Here is an 11,563-nt window from a genome sequence, read left to right as displayed (position 1 = left end):
ACATCTCAACCATTTAATGACTATTGCATGTCTATAGGAATTGTTGTTGAACATTCTGTTGCTCATGTGCATACACAAAATGGTTTAGCCGAGTCACTGATTAAACGTTTACAGTTAATCGCTAGACCATTGATAATGAGAACAAAACTCCCTGTATCTATATGGGGTCATGCAATTTTACATGCTACTACATTGATTCGCATCAGACCAAGTGCAAGTCATAAATATTTCCCCCTACAACTTGCTTTTGGTCAAGAGCCAAATATTTCCCACCTTAGAACATTTGGTTGTGCAGTGTATGTTCCAATTGCGACACCACAACGTACAAAAATGGGTCCTCAAAGGAGGTTGGGAATATATGTTGGATATGAAACAACTTCAATCTTAAGGTATATTGAACCTATGACAGATGACATTTTTAAAGCACGTTTTGCTGATTGTCATTTTAATGAAACATTGTTCCCTAGATTAGGGGGAGAAATGAAAAATAAAGAAAATGATGTTTCATGGTGTGAACCTCAATTAAAGTATCTTGATCCTCGCAAAAAAGAATGCGAGACAGAAGTTCAAAAGATAATGCATATACAAGAACTTGCAAATCAATTACCTGATGCATTCACAGATATAAAAAGGGTGACTAAATCATATATACCAGCAGTTAATACTCCAGCTTGAGTTGAGATTCCAAATCAGAAAACTGATAATGTAGTCACTCAAGAATCTATGCCACGTCTGAAACGTGGGAGACCAGTTGGTTTTAAAGATGAAAATCCTTGAAAAAGAAAATCAGCTGATAATGAGGTAAAAGAAAGTGTTCAAGAAGAACCACAAATCAGTACTCCTACTGCAGAGGAGATTAATGATGTCAATACAGAAATTGCAATCAATTATGCACATTCAAAAATATTATGGAACCGAAATGAAATGAAAAATCTTGATGAGAAATTTTCATTCAATGTTGCATATGACATCATGAATAATGATGATGATCCAGAACCAACATCTATGGTTGAATATCAAAATAGACATGATTGGGCTCAATGGAAAGAAGCAATATGAGCTGAATTAGAATCACTCAATAAAATAAAAGTTTTCGGATCCATCATTCTCACTCCTAAAGATGTGAAACCTGTAGGATACAGATGGATTTTTGTCCGAAAAAGAAATGAGAAAAATGAAGTTACAAGGTATAAAGCTAGACTTGTAGCTCAAGGTTTTTATCAAAGACCGGGAATTGATTATGAAGAAACTTATTCCCCTGTTATGGATGTAATTACTTTTAGATACTTAATCAGCCTGGCAGTTTCTAAAAATTGAGAAATGCATCTCATGGATGTTGTGACTGCTTATCTATATGGATCACTTGATAGTGATATATATATATGAAGATACCTGAAGTATTTAAGGTACCAGAAGCATCAAATGCAAAACCCAAAGAAATGTATTCGATTAAATTACAAAGATCTTTATATGGGTTAAAACAATCGGGACGTATGTGGTATAACCGATTAAGTGATTACTTGATAAGCAAAAGGTATACAAATAACCTTACTTGCCCATGTGTTTTCATTAAGAAAACAACATCCGGATATGTGATCATAGCTGTTTATGTTGATGATCTTAACATCATAGGTACAAATAAAGAGATCCATGAAGCCATTCAACTTCTAAAGAAAGAATTTGAAATGAAAGATCTCGGAAAAACCAAGTATTGTCTTGGTTTACAAATTGAGCATATGCCTAATGGTTTACTTGTACATCAAACAACATATACTGAAAAGATTTTGAAACGTTTCAATATGGACAAGGCTAAATCATTAAGTACTCCTATGGTTGTTAGATCACTCAATGTTGAAGCTGATCCATTTCGTCCATGTGAAGATCATGAAGATATTCTTGGACCAGAAGTACCATACCTTAGTGCAATTGGAGCTCTTATGTATCTTACAAATTGTACAAGACCTGACATTTCTTTTGCAGTTAATTTGTTGGCAAGGTTCAGCTCTGCTCCTACCAAAAGACACTGGAATGGGATCAAACACATATTTCAATACATTCGAGGAACTACTGATTTAGGATTATTTTATTCTAACGAATCAAAACAAGATTTGGTTGGTTATGCAGATGCAGGTTATTTATCTGATCCACATAAAGCTAAATCTCAAACTGGATATGTATTCCTAAATGGAGGTACTGCAATATCATGACGTTCTCAAAAACAAACACTTAATGCTACATCATCAAATCATGCCGAAGTAATTGCATTACACGAAGCTACTTGGGAATGTTTTTGGTTGAGATCAATGACACAAATCATTACTGATTCTTGTGGACTAGAACGCGATAAAAGTCCAACAATTATCTATGAAGATAATGTAGCTTGCATAGCACAGATGAAAGAAGGGTATATCAAAAGTGACCGAACAAAACACATTCCTCCTAGATTCTTCTCATACACTCAAAATCTCATTAAGGACAACTATATTGAAATGAGATATGTTCAATCCAGCAAAAACTCTGCTGATCTTTTCACGAAAGCACTTCCAACTGCTATTTTCAGAACACACGTTCATAACATTGGCATGAGACATGTTCAAAAGATGTAACAGCTGAAGAGATGTCTACTTGAGGGGGAGTCAACTCCATGCTGCACTCTTTTTCCCTTAGCTAAGGTTTTTTCCCACTGGGTTTTCTTTAGCAAGGTTTTTAACAAGGCAGTAACCTACAGTTGATCTTCAACAAACAAAATTGCTATCCAAGGGGGAGTGTTATAATATAGAATATATAAATATAAATGGATAGTCAATTTTGATACACAAAAGTAATATTATTGTATTGCCTAAACTTGTGATATTTTGGCTATAAATAGCCATGAATGCAAGCATTAAAATTGCACCATTTCTCACACTTATAAAGTGTTTCTTTCTTTCTCTCCATGATCATCTTTGTTCTTACACTCCATTAGAAGTATTATTGAAAAGAATAGGCCACTAATAGTTGTTAACGACAACTAAATTACAACACATATAATTTTGTTGCTCCAAAACTTGCACTGTATATGAACGACGTACTATTCAAAGTGAAATTCTACATATTAATAGTGTTTAAGAAACACTTATATAAAACATGGATTAATTTGGATTTTTTTTTATTCTAAATCAGTGTAATGATGAAAAAGGAGTGAAATGGTAAAAATGTATTTTACTATACATACATACATACATACATAAATATATTAAAATAATATATTTTGAGATATTTGTCATATAGCACATAAATAATTAAAATGTAAAATATAAATAAATATAGGGATTATAGCCAAAACGCCCATTCCCATGAAGTTTCTTGCGCTTGAGCCCAAAAAAAAATTGCCAGATTGCCCTCGCAAGACGCAAGGTGCCTTGCGAGTTGCCCTCGCAAGGCACAAGCTTGCGTCCTTGCGTCCTGCGAGCTTGCGACCTTATCTGATAAGGTGTTGGATTTTCAGATAAGATTCTGTAAGATTTATTAGATTTTTGTCGGATAAGATTTTACCCTATTTATGCCACGAGCCTGGAGCTTTGATTTCACACTCTCATAAAAATTCCATCCTTGTGCAAATCATTGATTAAAGGCACTTTAAGGTACTAATTTAAGCATTTTTCTTCACTGATTATAGTATTTATTATTTGTTTGCATGATGATTAATTTTTAATTAGTTTGTTATTTACAGTTAATCCCAGTCAATTTCCATGGACAGAAGAGGTAGAGCTTTACATCGACCATCACAAGGAGAGTCATCACAACAAGTTGGTGAAAGACGGTGACTATTAGCCGACCGTCCCATTCTTCCTGGTATTTACGTTGTTTCTCAAGGTGGTTTTTCCACGTACTGGCGAGGAATATATGCTGGAGCTTTTCTATATCCTCGAGTTAATCATTACTATCCCAGACTTGTAAGGGAATTCTATGCTAACTATGTGTTTGATCGTCGTAAATTGAAATGTGTTCACGTGAACATGTTTGGTTATTCCTACGATTGGACGTTGGAGGAGTTTGCTGAGAAACTGGGCATTCCAGATGGAGATTTCAAGTTTTTCAGTCTTAGCAAGGATTTGAATAATGCCCCGAGGAGGTCAGCTACAGGAAATTCATTCTCACATTCTGCTTTTGTTATGTGACTATGTAATCCTGGTTTTGACATGCCAAGCAGTGGTCCTGTCATTATCAGGGAGGATGATATTCAGGACCAGTATCAACAGATGATGAATGTCATCAAGAAGAATGTCATGTTTCGAGATGATGCTGATGTGGAGCTATATGTTACTGAAGTTTTGATTTTGATGTGTTTGCTCGAATAAATCCCAATTAATCTGGCTTATGTGGTTGCTAATCGGATGGCAGGATTGCCTGCAGCTGGTGGGAGAGGATTGCCCTATGGCATGTTGTTGAACAACTTCTTTGATGATGAAGATGAGCTGGTGTATCCTTCTGATCGAGAGGTGTTGGATGCTCAGATTATGTATGCTGGTCCAATTTAGTAAATCTTGGTTGATCATGTAATAAAGTAGGTCGTAGGGCCTTTTGTACTACTGGTTAATGAAATGGTATTTTAATTTTAGCCTATCTGTTTTATTGGTCATTTTAATTTTAAGTACAAGTTCAAGGTCGACTTGAGTAATTTGGTCAATAACTTTTATAAACTTACACTTAAGCACTAGATAAATATTTGTAAACATAGATGGACATAAACATTAACTGTAGTTAAACAAAAAAAAAAACTCAAGCAGCAGCAACATAAAATAGTAATCATAGCATATGCAAAGACGCAAAACAAGCCTTGCGAGACGCAAGATGCAAGACGCAATGTTTGTGGATCTTGCGTGTTTGCGTCTTTCGTTTTTTATTATTAGGTTATAAACCTAATAAAAACTTTCACTTGACACACACACACTTCGCAAATACGCACAGAGGCAGAGAAGCAAATTACGTGAAACCTAGCCAAATGCAAATACGCAAAGATCCATCATCTTCTCTCTCGTTCAAACAGTAGGTCGTTGATAATGCTAAAAACGAACATATATTTCATAGCATTATTCCTCAAGAAAGACAAGCTTTTAGTTGCAATTGTTCTATTTACAAGTGATATTCGTTTAAATAATAAAAGGTGAAGATAAAAGACAGATTCGACGAATTGAAGACGCAAACGACCAAAAAGCTCAAAAGTACAAAAGACAATCAAAGAGGTTCCAATTATTGATAAGAAACGTCTCGAAATTACAAGAGTACAAGATTCAAAATGCAAAGTACAAGATATTAAATTGTACGCAAGGACGTTCGAAAATCCGGAACCGGGATCAGAGTCAACTCTCAACGCTCGACGCAACGGACTAAAAATTACAAGTTAATTATATATATAAATATAATATAATATATAATTAATTATATTAATTATATATATATATATTATATTTATAAAATAAATCGTCGGCAAACAAAGAGCCAAAAGCTGGTGAGCTGTATTTACAAACTCCGCGACTCGCGGAGTTTGAAGGCAAAATGGGCCGCGAGTCGCGGAGACCCAAATTCTGAAACTCCCTATAAAGCCAACCGAATTCTGATCATTTTTTATCATCAATATATCCATCTCTCTATCTATATCGTATATATTTATATTTATATTTTAATTTTAATTTTAATTTTAATTTTAATCCTAATAATAAGGGTATGTTAGCGAATGTTGTAAGGGTGTAAGTCGAAATTCTGTCCGTGTAACGCTACGCTATTTTTAATCATTGTAAGTTATGTTCAACCTTTTTAATTTAATGTCTCGTAGCTAAGTTATTATTATGCTTATTTAATCCAAAGTAATCATGATGTTGGGCTAATTACTAAAATTGGGTAATTGGGCTTTGTACCATAATTGGGGTTTGGACAAAAGAACGACACTTGTGGAAATTAGACTATGGGCTATTAATGGGCTTTATATTTGTTTAACTAAATGATAGTTTGTTAATGTTAATATAAAGATTTACAATTGGGCGTCCCTATAAATTACCATATACACTCGATCGGACACGATGGGCGGGGTATTTATATGTACGAATAATCGTTCATTTAACCGGACACGGGAATGGATTAATAGCCACTAGAATAATTAAAACAGGGGTGAAATTATGTACAAGGACACTTGGTATAATTGATAACAAAATATTAAAACCTTGGGTTACACTCAGTCGACATCCTGGTGTAATTATTAAACAAAGTATTAAAATCTTGTTACAGTTTAAATCCCCAATTAGTTGGAATATTTAACTTCGGGTATAAGGATAATTTGACGAGGACACTCGCACTTTATATTTATGATTGATGGACTGTTATGGACAAAAACCAGACGGACATATTAAATAATCCAGGACAAAGGACAATTAACCCATGGGCATAAAACTAAAATCAACACGTCAAACATCATGATTACGGAAGTTTAAATAAGCATAATTCTTTTATTTCATATTTAATTTCCTTTATTTTATATTTAATTGCACTTCTAATTATCGCATTTTTGTTGTTATTTTATTTATTTGCACTTTTAATTATCGTATTTTTTAATTATCGCAAGTTTATTTTATCGCACTTTTATTATTCGCAATTTCATTATCGTTATTTACTTTACGCTTTAAATTAAGTCTTGTATTTATTTATTATTTTACATTTGGTTTTAACTGCGACTAAAGTTTTAAAATCGACAAACCGGTCATTAAACGGTAAAAACCCCCCTTTATAATAATAATATTACTTATATATATATTTGTATTTTTATAAAAGTAAACTAATATAGCGTTAAGCTTTGTTTAAAAAGATTCCCTATGGAACGAACCGGACTTACTAAAAACTACACTACTGTACGATTAGGTACACTGCCTATAAGTGTTGTAGCAAGGTTTAAGTATATCCATTCTCTAAATAAATAAATATCTTGTGTAAAATTGTATCGTATTTAATAGTATTTCCTGTAAAAATTAATAGTATTTCGTATACCCCGCTGCAAACATCAAGTATTTTTGGCGCCGCTGCCAGGGAATCGCTTAAAAGCCGGAAGCACAACGCTAATATATAGAGAAAAAAAAAAGATTTTTAGTTTACTTTTATTAAAATTCGTTTTTATAAAAATACGTTTTAAATATCCAAAAATATAAAAAGAAAAACAAAAATATAAGTATTTTTAAGATTTGTTAAATATTTAAGTTTTATAAAGTTTCTTTAGTTTGTAAAAATATAAGTTTTATTTAATTTATTTTATAAATATATTTTATAAATATAAAAACCGAAAAAAAATAAAAAAAATATATATATATATAAATCTAGTTTTACGATTTTTATTTATAAAATTATAAAGTAGTTCTATTTGTATTTTAGTTTTTAAATATAAGTTTTTATTATATAAATATTTAGATTTTAAAACAGAAAAATATAAAACAGAAAATATAAAAAAAAATAAAAAATAAAAAACGCGTCAAATAAAAAACTGTACCTGAGTTGAATTCTGGATCCCCGCGACTCGCGGAGTTATCTTCTTGGAATACCGCAACTCGCGGAGAAACTCTGACACCGACAGAACCCTAATTCAGCATTAATTACGGGTAATTATTAATTATTATTATTATTAACCCTAAATAATTATTATTATTATAATTAGTTTTATTATAATTAGTTTTACTTTTTATTTATTATTTGTATATTTAGTTTATTAAGTTTAATTAAATTGTAAAATTAATAGTTTTATAAATTAAATAATATAAAAATAATATTTTTATAAAAATTGTATTTTTTACAACTTTTTGTATATTTTTATATTTTGTCCCTTTTTAATCGTTTTAGCGTAATATTTGTATTTTTAGCCCATATTTAGTTTGAAAACTTAGTTTTTGCCATAGTTATTTTTACTTCTAGATTTTTAGGCTTTGCCGTAAAATTCCTTAAGTGCTTTTTCTTTAGACTAAGATTTAGGTGCTTTAGAATTTTGCGACGCCTTTTTAAGTTTTAGTTTCTTTTTAAGTTATTTCCATTTGGGATTTAGTTTTTCCTGTAAGCTTTAATATTTTTAGACGACTTTTACCTATGTATCAATTATCATTCCAATTATTAATCTCAATTTGCGATTATAATTTTAAGTTAGTTGTAGTAATAAGGTTGGGTTAGTCAAGTATTTTTAAGTTTTATAAGTTTCTTTTATTTTTCCGTCACCTTTTATTTTTCAACCATTTTTCTTTTTCGACCTTTTTCCGACGAACTCTTTTTCTTTCTTATTTCTCGCTATTCTAGTTTTAGGACATAGATTTTTATTCTACTTCTTATCTAAATTTCTTAAAATTACGAAAATTTATTTTAAGTGGTTAAATTAATAGACATCAAAATTTTCTGGTTCGTAGTAATAGTTAGATTTGTACGTGGACCGGGTTATTGGAGCCAAACAGTCCTCAATTATATTGAGACCAAATGAATCCTGCCCCTCTGCTGCATCTTTTGGCTATTCGAAACGTGGGCAAAATCAGAAAAGTCTATTGATTGGATAACTTATTATAATTTTTCTTTCCTTTTAAAAACTAATAGGATATTCAGTGAATGCATCGAGCAAGACGTTCACCACCTTTTGTACGTTCACCACCTGTAACTAGATCAAGACATTTAGCAAATATTACTGCCGTTGATTTTTCTTTAGAATCGTCATCCAGTCGACCAAGTACTCCAGTTCAAATTTTCGATAATTCATTTTTTGAACCCGACCTCACAATTGAGAATCCGGAGAATATTCAGGAACGGTTCGTAGATCCTGAACCACTAAACTTTCCTCCGGAACCACCAATCATTCAAACAGAGATTGTTGAGGAACGAACCATTAAATCAGAATCCTCTAGTGATTCCGATTCAACAAATTCAATTATGGAGAATCTGGAACCTTTAAGTATGGAAGACCGAATGAGAGCTAAACGCACTGGCCAAGGTCACGCAATTACTCATCCAGACATTAATGCGCCAGATTATGAAATCAAAGGACAAATTCTACACATGGTGACTAATCAATGCCAATTTAGTGGTGCGCCGAAGGAAGATCCAAATGAACATTTACGTACCTTTAATAGGATCTGCACACTATTTAAAATCCGAGAAGTGGAGGATGAACAGATATATCTCATGTTATTTCCCTGGACTTTAAAGGGAGAAGCCAAAGATTGGTTGGAATCGTTACCTGAAGGGGCGATTGATACATGGGATGTTTTAGTTGACAAATTTCTTAAACAATTCTTTCCTGCATCTAAAGCCGTAAGACTTCAAGCAGAAATTGTTACGTTCACACAGAAGCCGAATGAAACTCTATATGAGGCGTGGACAAGATTTGGAAAGTTGTTAAGAGGATGTCCGCAACATGGTTTAGACACCTGTCAAATAGTACAAATATTCTACCAAGGATGCGACATCACTACAAGGAAAGACATAGATATAGCAGCTGGTGGTTCTATTATGAAGAAAACCGAAACTGATGCTTACAAAATTATTGATAACACTGCTTCCCACTCACATGAGTGGCACCAAGAAAAAGATATCGTTAGATCATCTAAAGCAGCTAGAGCCGATTCTAGCCATGACTTAGATTCCATTTCCGCAAAGATAGATGCTGTCGAGAGATGAATGGAAAAGATGACTAAAGATATTCACTCAATACGAATTAGTTGTGAGCAGTGTGGAGGACCACATTTGACAAAAGATTGTCTCAGTATTGAATTAACAATGGAACAAAGAGAGAATATTTCATACATAAACCAAAGGCCTGGAAATAATTATCAGAATAATTATCAACCGCCAAGACCAATTTACAATCAAAACCAGAATTATAACCGAAATATTCCATACAACAACCAACAAGGTCCTAGCAATCAACAAGTATCCAATAATACTTACAATCAGCAAAGACCTAATTTTCAAAACAAACCACCACAACAAACTGATGATAAAAAGCCGAATTTAGAAGATATGATGACGAAGCTAGTTGAAACTCAAACGTAGTTTTTCACATCTCAAAAACAAACCAATGAACAAAATGCTCAAGCATTTAGAAATCAACAAGCTTCTATTCAAAATCTGGAACAAGAAGTAAGTAACCTAGCAAGGTTAATAGGTGAAAGAAAACCGGGAAGTCTACCTAGTGATACAAATGCTAACCCCCGGAATGAAACAGCTAAAGCCATTACCACAAGAAGTGGTACAACACTTAAACCACCTGAAATACCTGTAACTTCTGATGAAACTATTCCTACTCCACAAGAACCACAACCTGATCAAGATAAGGAAAAAGAACCGGTAGTTGAAAAGGTTAATGAAGATAACACAGTTAAGGCTAAACCTTATGTTAAACCATACCAACCACCACTTCCTTACCCGAGTAAAATGAAGAAAGAGAAACTTGAAGCCGAGCAATCCAAATTCTTGGATATGTTTAAACAGATAAATGTAAATCTTCCTTTCATTGATGTGATTTCAGGAATGCCTAGATATGCTAAATTCTTGAAAGATCTAATCTCAAATAGAAAGAAAATGGAAGAACTCTCGGCTGTTACCATGAATGCTAATTGTTCAGCAGTGCTATTGAATAAGATACCAGAAAAACTATCTGATCCAGGAAGTTTCACAATTCCATGTTTTCTGGGTAGTCTTAGTTCAATAGAAGCATTAGCAGATTTAGGTGCTAGTATAAATCTAATGCCGTATTCACTATACGCTAAACTAGACCTTGGAGAATTGAAACCAACCAGAATAAGCATACAACTAGCCGATAGATCAATAAAATATCCTAGAGGGATAATGGAGAACATGCTAGTTAAAGTTGGTACTTTAGTATTTCCAGTAGATTTTGTTGTTCTGGACATGGAAGAAGATTCTCAAGTTCCTCTCATATTAGGAAGACCATTCTTAAACACGGCTAAAGCAATGATAGACGTGTTCGGTAAGAAATTGACCCTAAGTATAGAGGATGAGAGTGTTACCTTTTCAGTTGATAGAGCAATGCAACAACCACAGTCTGCAGATGATACATGTTATTATATTCAAACTATAGATGCACATGCAGAATTATTAGAAGAATTTCCAGAATTACAAGGAACGGGAGAATGTTCTTTAGGAGAAGGTAATGAACCAATTGATGAAGCTGAAATGTTAGCTACACTTATAGCTAATGGATATGAACCAACAACAGAAGAAATTCAAATGCTAAAAGAAGAAGACAGATATCGATATAAATCATCGATAGAAGAACCTCCAAAATTAGAGTTAAAGCCACTTCCAAACCATTTGGAATACGCTTATTTACATGGTGAATCTGAATTACCTGTAATAATATCGTCTTCTCTTACTGAAAATGAGAAATCACAACTCATTTCTCTGTTGAAAGCTCATAAACCAGCCATTGCATGGAAGATTCATGATATTAAAGGAATAAGTCCTTCGTATTGCACACATAAAATCCTTATGGAAGAAGGTCATAAAACGTATGTGCAACGCCAACGAAGACTAAATCCTAATATGCAAGATG

The sequence above is a fragment of the Rutidosis leptorrhynchoides genome, chromosome 9 (genome assembly GCF_046630445.1).
Source record: "Rutidosis leptorrhynchoides isolate AG116_Rl617_1_P2 chromosome 9, CSIRO_AGI_Rlap_v1, whole genome shotgun sequence".
Classification (NCBI taxonomy): domain Eukaryota; kingdom Viridiplantae; phylum Streptophyta; class Magnoliopsida; order Asterales; family Asteraceae; genus Rutidosis; species Rutidosis leptorrhynchoides.
Note: the sequence above shows the minus strand (reverse complement) of the source record.